At 40.3% G+C, this 11,173-nt stretch overlaps 1 protein-coding gene across 2 annotated transcripts in view; it reads right to left on the bottom strand.

Annotated features, from left to right (window-relative positions):
* The window catches only part of tunar (TCL1 upstream neural differentiation-associated RNA), a 105,683-nt gene that overhangs the window by 90,362 nt on the left and 4,148 nt on the right, over positions 1-11,173 (bottom strand). Inside the window, exon 2 of one of the 2 annotated variants that reach the window (XR_015089361.1) lies at positions 4,932-5,305. The exons of the other annotated variant lie outside the window; for it this stretch is intronic. The gene's annotated coding sequence lies outside the window, so the exon portion shown is untranslated. Of the gene's footprint in view, positions 1-4,931; positions 5,306-11,173 lie in introns of those variants that run through there. 2 annotated transcript variants of the gene reach the window in all.

Below are 11,173 nucleotides of genomic sequence, written 5' to 3'. Positions count from 1 at the left end.
GATAGATTTTTACAACACTTTTCAGAAGTGGAGCGTTCAAGAGCTTTAACTGGGAACTCAAGGCAAAATCTTTCTTTGCAATAATATGTTTTATGTGCCCCAACGAGTCGAAACATTGTCTCCACCCTCAGAGAGTTTATATACAGCAATTGTGAGCAAACTCATTCTTTAAAGTGGAATAAGTGTTAATCCACTCGTTTTTAACCATCTCTGGGGCGGCCATGTCTGTCTTCTGTCGACTGAAAATGACATCACAACTGCTCACAACGACCAATCACGACTCAGATTCAGAAAACAGGTCGGCCTCGATTGGTCATTGTGAGCAGTTGTGATGTCATTTTCAGTCGACAGAAAGCAAAATGGCCGCCCCAAGAGATGGCTAAAAAACAAGTGCATTTTGCTGCTTAATTTATATTCCACAAACTCAAAATTAATCAGAATGCTGTATTTCAACTAGTGGTCCTGCTGGGAACATATTCTTGAAAAAAAATAGGTTTGGGTTGACTTCCGCTTTAAACATGCAAGCTGTGTGTGATTCAAAAGGGGTCATAACAAAAGTAGTGAAATATCCGGGGTTAATTTGCCTCTTCCAACAACACTGCAATTCAATCACTTCAAACTTCTTTTTGTCCTTGGCAGTGCTCTCCCATAATTTCCACCGTGAAAACCATCAGAGCAAACAAGAAGTGCAAATAGGGCGGTCTCCACCACTTTTACACTTTGTCAACGGCGGCGCAATCATAGAAGATCAACACGCCCACCAACAGCGAGAGCATTCTGCTAGAGTGAACCCTTATTAGGGGCCGCTATTTGTGGTCTGGCAAGCCTGTAGAAAATTAGGCCCTCGGTTTTCGGACTACCACGCCAGCTGCTGTCAAGCATACAACTGAAAAGCAACCAGCCAGCCGGTGATCACAAACGTTTGTTTACAATGACTTGTAACACAGCGGTCGAAAATAACTTTGGGCGATGAACCACATCTGCTTCACTATGTAGGAGTCGATTCCTTTTTCATTTGATTGTCATGGCGTAAAAGTGTTTTTCAGATAAATATTTCATTTAATGTAATTAGGACGACGTAGCTGTCTTGGCAAAGGTTAGCGATCGGAACTACATGCAAATTCGGGTTACATACACTGAAGACGGCCGTTTTGTGATATCTCTGCATGAAAGAGGCAGTCAGTCGTCTCACAGGACGGTAAAGTCTGACCTCTGTCTGGTACAACGTGACAGGCTGGGTGAGGAGTTGCTGGCTATGCTAATGTCTGCCAAGCCGCTTAGACGCGCATCTTGTCAAACTGTCATTTGGAAGACAGCTGAAACATACGCTATTTTAAATCTCCTCTTTTGTCCATACACGTTACATGTTCAGAACCAAAGCAGCAAAAGATGGTTCTTCACCACCATTAGGTTAGCAGGAAATGTCTTTTCAATGATGTTTTTTTTTGCTAACTGCTAAATGTGTGTATATGTTCCTTCTATGTATTTAAGTATACTTGCGTGCGCGTCATTAGCTGCTGCTAGCTAACCAAGCAGTTAAAGCATTTTCACAAAACTCAAAGAAAATTCTCGTTTTATTCACTTAATTTTCTAGCAAAGCTAAGGACACACATCCACAGCTAGCATTGATCCAACTGTTTTGGAATATTGAGGAAAAACAGCTCACGTACGAGCGCTCGTATATCCGGCTACCGTTTAACAACATTGAACTCCCCGGAGGACCCGCATGAGCCTTTTTACACCACAATTACAGATATCTCCTTGACGGCGGCGACCACTGGGGCACACAAACACGGCAGCGTTGTAAACTGATGCAATCATCGCACCAGTGGCAGACTCCCCCTGCCCCAAAAGGAAGAGTGGGATTTGTTCTTGATAACATTAGCGGGAAGAGCAGCTTGGCGAGAAAAAGATTTGAGGTCATCCGCTGCCATGGCAACAGCCGACGAGAATGGATTTGGGTTGCATCTTCTTGGCTCGTGGCTGACATTTCTGGAACTCAGTTGTGTTTGTTTCTGCCTCTTTTGTTTTGACTCACAAATGCAGACTCTCTGTGATGGGGGCTTCATTACAGATCCTTGTCAATACAGCTAATTATCTTCACGGGGGGGTTGCGGGGGTGAAGAACAGACAGCCCAATGTTTCCATTGTTTGATTGGAGCTTAGTATCAGCTGTCATCTATGTCGTCTTGATGCATTCTCAGGATACTCTCACAGGAAAGAGAGGGGTGCATGGAAGATTTTTTTTTTTTGCACACAGGTGATTTAAAAAGAAAAGAAAAATCCCGGTGTGGACACCAAAGACAACAACCATTTCCTAATGAATTTCAAAGGCATATGTGGATCAAAGTGATGCATACTAAAGTATGCACAGCAATATGCATACTAAAGCAAAAGGGGGCTATATGAAGCTGAAATAAACCGAGGAACAATTTGGTGGAGTTAGAGTTAGATTTTTATGCTGATTAAAACTAAAACTAAATTCAGGGGGGTTCTGTCAAAGCTTGTAACTATTCCATATTAGTGTTTTGTTTTATTTACAAACATACATATTTAAGAAAACAGGGATCCTATAGCTCAAAAACCTGACACGATAGAGAAAAACTGAGTTCAGTTTTGGGTTCCACATACAAAAATATAGTTAAAAACAGCTGTCAGAACTAACGCAACAAAAATTGTGTTCCCAAGTGTAATCAGACCATTTTAGCCAATCACAAGATTGCAAGAAAATAAAAGTTGAGTGGAGGAAAAGAGTAGTAATCAATCTAAATGTCTAAATATAGTGGAGTTACCATAGGTGGGCACTTTACCCTTTTTTGCCAGACCGTCCGCGACTTGGCTACCCTTCCCCTCATATGTCTTCATAAAAATGATCGTCCTCCGACCCCGTCCCTCCTCATCCTTTTAAAGTGCATCCGTTCTTACATTGAAAAAAGAGCACTCCAGTGTTGTTCAGGCTTAGCAGGCAGACTTTTTAGTAGGCAGTCATTTAAAAGAACTCAACACAACACGCCAACCGGGACTTGACCCTGTTAGGGACTATTAGAGGGACGGACGAAAACCTATCCATGTCCTTGCTTAGTCCGTCCTTTTTAAAAAGAGTTCTCGTCCTCCATCCGACTGTCCCCAGAATGGGTGTCCTTCCAGGACCCTAACAATCTGTCAATAACTATAATAATTATAAAAAATATATATAAATAAAATGTACTTGAGCATTGGGGGTTGGAGGAAATCATCGCAACAATGGCACGTGCAAAATGCATATCGCAAATAACGAGATTAATACTTTCATCTGGAATTGTACGCTTTTATCTAACTTTGACCAATCAGGTATGTGCATATACATACACAGTAAATAAGAAAAAAATAAAATACAAAAGAAATTTTGGATTATCAAATATGTATACATTTCTAAAAATGTCAAGTTTATAAGAAACAACAACAAAAAAATAGACAAAAGCAAAAATTAAACATTCAATTGTTTTCTGGTGTTGAAACGTTCCAACTTCAAACAATTTTTTTACTATAGGGTAATAAATACTGACCTTCATCGGAATTTGCATGTTGACAAAAGGTCAAAACTGCATAAAAGATATACATTTACAACATTGGCCTATAGTGTCGTTACCGACCTTTAATGCTTTTGCATAAAGTCGCCTGCAGACATTAAAGATGGTAATGAAACATTACTACAGCGCACATACAGACGTGAGGAGCGTTGAACTCAAATAACCTCTCAACACTCTTCCGTCATTGTAGTGAAGAAGAATTCAATTGCGAACGCATCTGCTCTTGTGTCATTACGACGTGATGTTTCATCTCCAAAACAAGGCGCCATGTCATGCGAGAGTGTGTGGAGCCGAGTTAATGGTGATGACTTTGAGCTCAACAGGACGTAATGAGGTATCAATCAGCATGCGCAACATGTGGCCTGTCACCGCGGAGACTGACGGGAATCGCTCATCACTCACTGGCAGACGTGATGACAAACCTCACTTAAACGTGTGCGAGGCAAAATGAAAGTGGAAAGCAGTCTGGAAGGTCAATGGAAGCAACAACAATGATACAAGAGAGTGAAGGAAAAACACAAGCACACTTGCCTTTTTAGGACAATATCAAATGTGCAGTTGCAGTTCTTGTTGATATCCTGATAGGAAAAATTTGAACTTATTGCCACATATGAAAGGGTCTGGCTGCTTGGTACAGTACAAGAACCGTGATTAATTTAAATGTTTTTAATGTAAGTACAGAAGTGCCTTGACTTACTGTACGTCATGGACGTGCGGTCGGGGTAGGCAAGTGAGGCAGCGCCGCCCCTCGCTGGCCGTTCTCACGATCCATGAACCTCACTGCTCGTCACTGCTGTACGTACACTTGTATCGCAAATCATCTTTCACAATCGAAATGAATGAAAATAAATGCCATTCATCTGTTTTAGCCTTCCCCCCAAAAACATTTTTGCAATCACAGGTGTCCAAGTCAATTCATTGAAAACGAATAAGTAATCATTTAGAGCCATAGTTTAACTTAAAATTGTCCAAATCTTCTGATTTTAGCCTCTCAACAGTAACAATTCCCTAATTTCTGTACGCCATGAAAACAAACTGATTAGATTTTGAGTTTAATCAAAATACGACATTTGCAAACATCTGCTTTTACTTCGAAAAACAATATCCGAAGCAGTAACTGAATCCGTTTCTAAAAGATTGGTGAGTACATTTATCCCTCTCAAGTGATATTACTTAATTGTTGTATAATCACTACCAAATAAAGAAAATTGGTTAAACTATTTTTTTAAGTAACTAATGCATAATCAAATTTGATCCAATTATTCACTTGATTGAATAATCGATGGAAAATAAATTAAAAAAAATATGCAATAGAGACAACCCTATTTGTAACGTAACAAGAAACACTCATATTGTACTTCATTGATGATGTACATCAAGTACACTTTCACAATTTAATAAGATCAAATACAATACAATATATTTATTCCATTGGTTGTAGTTTTCAAATGGTGTGGAACTCCACTGCCTCATTCAACAGAGCGATTTCTAATACTTGGCTGACCTTATGGCGCTATTGTAAAGAGTAGTAAAATGTCACCGCATCCAGTATTTTTCCTGTACACTTGTCTTTTGGAATTAAAAGAGACGCTCCAGTGACGATGACGACGACAGCGGCAGCAGCAAGGAGTCCCGCCAAGAGATGCTCAGTGGCCCACTGGCTGAGAGTATCGCCATGTTGTCAGAAGTCATCCCGTCACTCGCCAGGCAGCCGGCCATCTGATGCTGACTGTCGGCTGTCGGTCCGGATCACACACAGCAGAACAAAAGACTTGGAAAAATTGATGTCTCTGTTGTGTGCATGCGGGACCAGCCACTTAGTTGAACTACCTTCAAGAAAAAAAAAACTCCCTACTGCAACACTCAACATGTTTGGGGTTCACTATTCATGAATTCACCTATTGTTTGACGATATATTTGCAAATGCACTCCACATGTTTTTTTTTTTTCTGGAAAAATAACGGTCGCCGTCTGAGCCAATCATTCAGTAGACGCATGGATCAGTTCAAATTGGGCGGAGGGCGCCCATAAACATCCCCCCCCCCCCAAACACAATGCAGTGACCAACCCCACATCATCTACGCTAGTGACTGAGAGCCAAGCTTTGTATGTCAGGGAGGAGCCAAGTTTAACCTGGGTCTGTAGTGGAGGTTATGGAGAGTCTTTGTAGTGTGCATTTTTTTTAAACCAAATCATCTGTAAGCCATTTAGTTTAAAGGATAATGCTGTAAAATGACATTTAATTGTATATTAAATGGAAATTTTGTAACTATAATTTATGGTATATTTAGATTTCAACGTAATAATATTGGCAATCAGAAACATTTTTTTCTGGAGTAGCTCTGTGAAATGTCAATATTCTCAGTCAACTATGTGACTCGCAATAAAATGTCAAGTGTAATTTGAGCTTGCTAACCGAAGGAAATTGAGAACTGCCTCACAGAGGCAAAAGCACAGGAGGAACTAATGGTTATGTGCAATACAGTTAGCCACAAAAGAAATGAAAAGTAAGCACTTTTTTGTACTCCCACACCGCCCTCTGCTGGATGTGATGGGACACACCCACCATGAATCAACCAAGTCATTTCCTGCTTCCATTAGTATTGTTATTGAAACAGATTTGACCTCACAAAAACCAGGACGGCATAATTGAGCAACAGTACTTCGCCATTGAGTGACTCTAAACAGAATGATGTGGTTACTCAACTTTGTGAGGTCCCCACAGTACACAACAGGATAAATAGGGGGGGGAATGCAGTTATCAATTATATGTAAGGCTTTATGATTTAAAAGATGTCTCCACTTGTATAATATTGCTATTGTTTCCAAAATTTCACCTATTATCACTGATATGTTTGTTTTGTGAGTTTATCAAGCATGGAATTTTGTTTCAAAAACCAATTACCAAAAATTATCAATTTTTAGCGAGATATCCCCTTTGATTTCATTCTGATTCCCTTCAATTTGGTTTTATTGATATTAAAAGACAATTTATTCACATTAAAATCACAACTTGAGAATGCTCTTTCAACTTCACATAATAGTTCTTGAATTAAAATGACATTTAAAGTAAATTTTTAACCGGACAAAGAACATCTGTGTCGAACAAAAAATACAGTTTAAAAAAAAAAAAAAAAAAAAAAGCTTTCATTCATGTATACTATCAATAGTTTTGGACTATTCACTATTGTGGATTTTGCCATTACAGTTTAGAGAAGGTCAAATTACATTCGCCTGGAAAGGTTAAAGCTCATTTTAGATTTATTCTGAAATGTCATTTTTCAGCCTACAATCAAACACTGCATTCCCATTCAAGTGAAGCTAAGATGGTTTACATCTCACTCTCTAAACTATAAACGACCTCGGCCAGAAACATCAGCCCTCGGCTCGGGCATAAACACGTTTATTTATCATCCCAGTCCAAGCTTTGCGTTTCATTACGTGCCGTAATGATGTAGCAGACACTGAAATCCAAGTAGAGGAAAGTACCCGAATGGAGACATGTAGCCTATCCAACTGGTTGTATGGAACCCCCTCATTATGGTTTTTATATAGAGCTGTAAATATAACATGAGCGGGTGGTCTGTGTGGTTTCTGCCACTTTGCACAGCATCCAAAGCATTTTGGGTGAACCTTACTTAAAACACATGTTCCTACGACAGCCATTCGCAGCCCATCTCACCCTGTCAAGTTCGCATCGAGGTTGCATTTCGAGTCCAAGGCAGAACTCTGTCTAGCCTCAAAGCCCCCCCCCCCCCCGACTCTGGCAGAGAGCTGCGGAAACAGCCGGGGCGGGCTCGCCGTCTCGAAAGAGAGAGGAGTTATGAAACAAGCCGCAGGGACGGGAGCGGCTCCGGGTAAGCGAGCCGAGCGCCTGCGAAGCATGTTAAAACGACTTTACGGGGGGAAATGGGCAGAGTATGTTTTGGAAGAGAAGCACAGGCCTGACCGCCCCCTCAGCCGCGTCGTGGTGCTGCATTACGGCCCATTAAACACCAGTGAGACAAAACATTGCAACTGCTTCCATAATTGGTCAAGGGACTTTCGGGCTGTCATAATAAACATGTCCAGTATGTACTCAAATCATTATACCTTACAATGGCTTGTGGAACGGCACGATCAAAGTTCTACTTTTGACATGGGAACGTACAGTCAACCCTGCGATGGACAGGTACTGAGTTCGGCATGATTAAAGGGGAGTCAACGCAAACATTTTTTTTTTTTTTCAAGAATATGTTCGATCCAAGCCCACTAGTTGAAACAGGGCGTTCTGATAAATATTGCGTTTGTGGAATAAGTGTTAATCCACTCATTTTTAGCCATCTCTGGGGGCGGCCATTTTGTCTTCTGTCGACTGAAAATGACATCACAACTGCTCACAACGACCAATCACGGCTCAGTTTCAGAAAACAGGCCAGCCGTGATTGGTCGTTGTGAGCAGTTGTGATGTCATTTTCGGTCGACAGAAGACAAAATGGCCGCCCCCAGGGATGGCTAAAAACGAGTGCATTTTGCTGCTTAATTTATATTCCACAAACTCAAAATTAATCAGAATGCCGTGTTTCAACTAGTGGGCCTGCTAGGAACATATTCTTGAAAAAAATCGGTTAGGGCTGACATCCACTTAAAAAACTAATTTTTTTTCCCACTGCAAAGGACTCTCGTATGAAAATTGACATTCAAGGACGGCACAAAACTGCAGAACAAGAAAACAACATTAAGTGCAAGAACTCATTTTGTAAATTTTTTCACAAAATTCAAATCACTCAAAATTATTAGGCCTACTCACATTGTAATGTAAGGCAGTATAAGACCCAGTGTAAGGGCAACTAAGACATGGCTGCCATCTAGTGGTGATGACAACAGATTGCAGATTCGCCTAGTCACTGATTTTTCTTTTTTTCATATTTTAAATTTTTACCATTATTTCAGGGATTCCCCGCCAACCCCATTCTCCCCCCGTTTTTTAAAATAAATATATTGAATACTTAACAGCATTTTATGAAGAATTTTGGGGGTTTGTAAAAAAAATTACAATTTTCCTTCTATTGGATGGAGAACAGAATCTTGCTCAACGTAAACAAGCATCATTTAGGACTGTGAAGAATTTAGCAATGATTGTGTCATTGTGCATTTTAGATATGATTTGAATGAATGGGCCACGGCGAAGTACGCAAAACGGCGTCCGCCGTCGATGACGAGTGATCACTCCCACCGGCCGTTAGCTTACACTCGTGCGCCTACACGTGCACTTATGGCCAGTGAGATGTCACCCTGGCCACCCCAATGAAACATTTCCATCCATGCCCCTGGAGGACTCGAATTAAACCTGAGGAATCTTCCCTCCAACAAGACCAGACGGGCCTTCTGCTAGAAGCCCGAGGCAAAAGGGAGCCAGGAAACCAAATAAACTGATGAAGGAGGTCAGTCAAGGTAGAGATTTTAAGGAAGCAGCAACATCTCGCCCCGGACTCAATCTGTTAGAGAAGATTCACAAGTGAGCTACACTCCCCAAAAAGCAAACGAGTTAAAGAAGAACAAGAAGACATGATATGGAAGATGACTTGGTGCCTGGACAGACGACGTACTTCTAAATGCATGCTTTGAAGGACATGTTTGTAAGTAGCTACATGCTTGAATTATGTTTGTGGTGTTATCAGTCAGTTTGGCCTCAAGCAAAGAAAGTCAACAATTCCGCTATCTCAAATGAAGTCGATAAAGATAAATTACACCACTTGTTTTGTTCTTTTACGTCATGAGACAGTAGGAGTTAGGCTCAGAAGCAAGGTGGGAGTTCAACATGGCAACGCGTGCGCAGAACATTAAGTAAACAGTGCAAGAGGTTGCTAAGTTGAGGGGGGGGGGGGGGGTTGTGGTGTTCAGAAGATGAATCCCAACATTTGCCTTTCTACTTTCTATTTTCCTCGTGAACTTCTGCCGAGCATATTGGAATAAAGCCGCTTCATAATGACGTGGCAAGTGAGTGGATATTTTCTGACGACTGGGCGACTAGCTTTGTCGCCGAATGTGTCACAAATGGATTTTTCTTCTATTATTTGACTGTTCCTGAGGTTTTGTTCAAGTCTAAAAACAACACCTACATACACCAAGCATTTACAAACATAATTAATAACATTCAAAAGCAAAGCAGAGAAAAGAAAAAGTAGCTTACAAAAATGACATACAAGGATAAAATCATAATATTAAGGAAAAGGACAGATTTTTTTTACAGGAATAAAGTTGGGATATGAGACAGAAAAATCTCAATGCCACAAAAATGAAGTGATCATATTTACAAGAACAGTAAAAAAAAAAACCTCATAAATGTACAAGAAGCAAGTTCGTGAGAGAAAACGTCTACATTTTATAAGAATTCAGTCATAATTTGAGATTTTTCCATTAGTTAATGAGAGAAAAATCATACGGTGATTTCATACTCATATCATGATGTAATTTTACAAGTGAAAATGTTATTTCACAATAGAAAAAATACTTTTACAAGAATAATATTACAAGAGAAAAAAAATATGCTAAACTACGGAAGAGGATGAGGGCCCTTTAAAGTCGTCTAGCCTAAATTGACACATTTTTTCTTCTTATTTTAAGAATATTGCAACTGCGGAAGAGGATTAGGGCCAGTGAAAAAAAAATGTTGGCAAGATTCTCTCTTTTATCTCAGAATTCTGACTTTATTCTCAGAATTGTCACAAAGTCGGTTCTGACTTTAAAGTGACAATTCTGAGAATAAAGTCAGAATTCTGAGATAAAAGGGAGAATCTTGCAAAAAAAAAATTCCACTGGCCCTAATCCTCTTCCGTACTAAAATTTAAAAAGTTGCAATATCAAAATAAGATTCTATGGGAGCAAAAATGTGTACATTTAGGCTAGCTTTCTGAACGAATAAGTAACAGTGACTTTTCTCTCCGGTGTTTTCGTATTTGACTTTCTTGACATTTCTTTTGCACTCATTTTGACACTGAGGAAATGTCACAACGTATTGCTTTGTTTAATCTGCAACCCTCAATTATCCATGTTAAAAACACTGTGACGTGATTGTGTTCCTTATCTCGATCTTAAACGAGGCAACACGGGACAAGGAAACAATTCATCCATCGTAAACACCCGCAGGTCTCAATAAATTGTTATTTTTCGATTGCTCATCCGATCTACAGTCGCGGGGAGCAAACTGCGGGCGAGAGAATGGCGCCACTTCCGACGACTGAACGCCAACTTTCTGGAGCCACTCTTTGCGTCTCTATCAGCTAGTCAATTATTCATCCGAGGTATCACCGAATTTTTAAAAGCATCCGATCATGGCGACCGCACTTTCTTGCGGTGGTGAATATGACCAAGCGGATGGGTTTTCTTTTCGCACATTATCGACTCCCCTCCAACACGGAATCGATGCTAACTCGAAAAATGTCCTTTGGGAGCAAGTGCATTAGCCCTAATGAGCTGCATTGTGACAATTGGGCAGCTCACAAATTGATGTCTTGCTCATTCGAATGTTAATCGCGGGATTGCTAAAAGAGCAAACGCTAATAACAGCACTCATGCCCGTGATGATGATGATGATTCCAAACTGGAGAGAGAGCAACAACAAA

This window comes from Filicampus tigris, chromosome 13 (assembly GCF_054856515.1).
Source record: "Filicampus tigris isolate MCC_2025a chromosome 13, RoL_Ftig_1.0, whole genome shotgun sequence".
NCBI classification, from domain to species: Eukaryota; Metazoa; Chordata; class Actinopteri; order Syngnathiformes; family Syngnathidae; genus Filicampus; species Filicampus tigris.
Note: the sequence above shows the minus strand (reverse complement) of the source record. Positions and strands in the feature narration are given on the sequence as shown.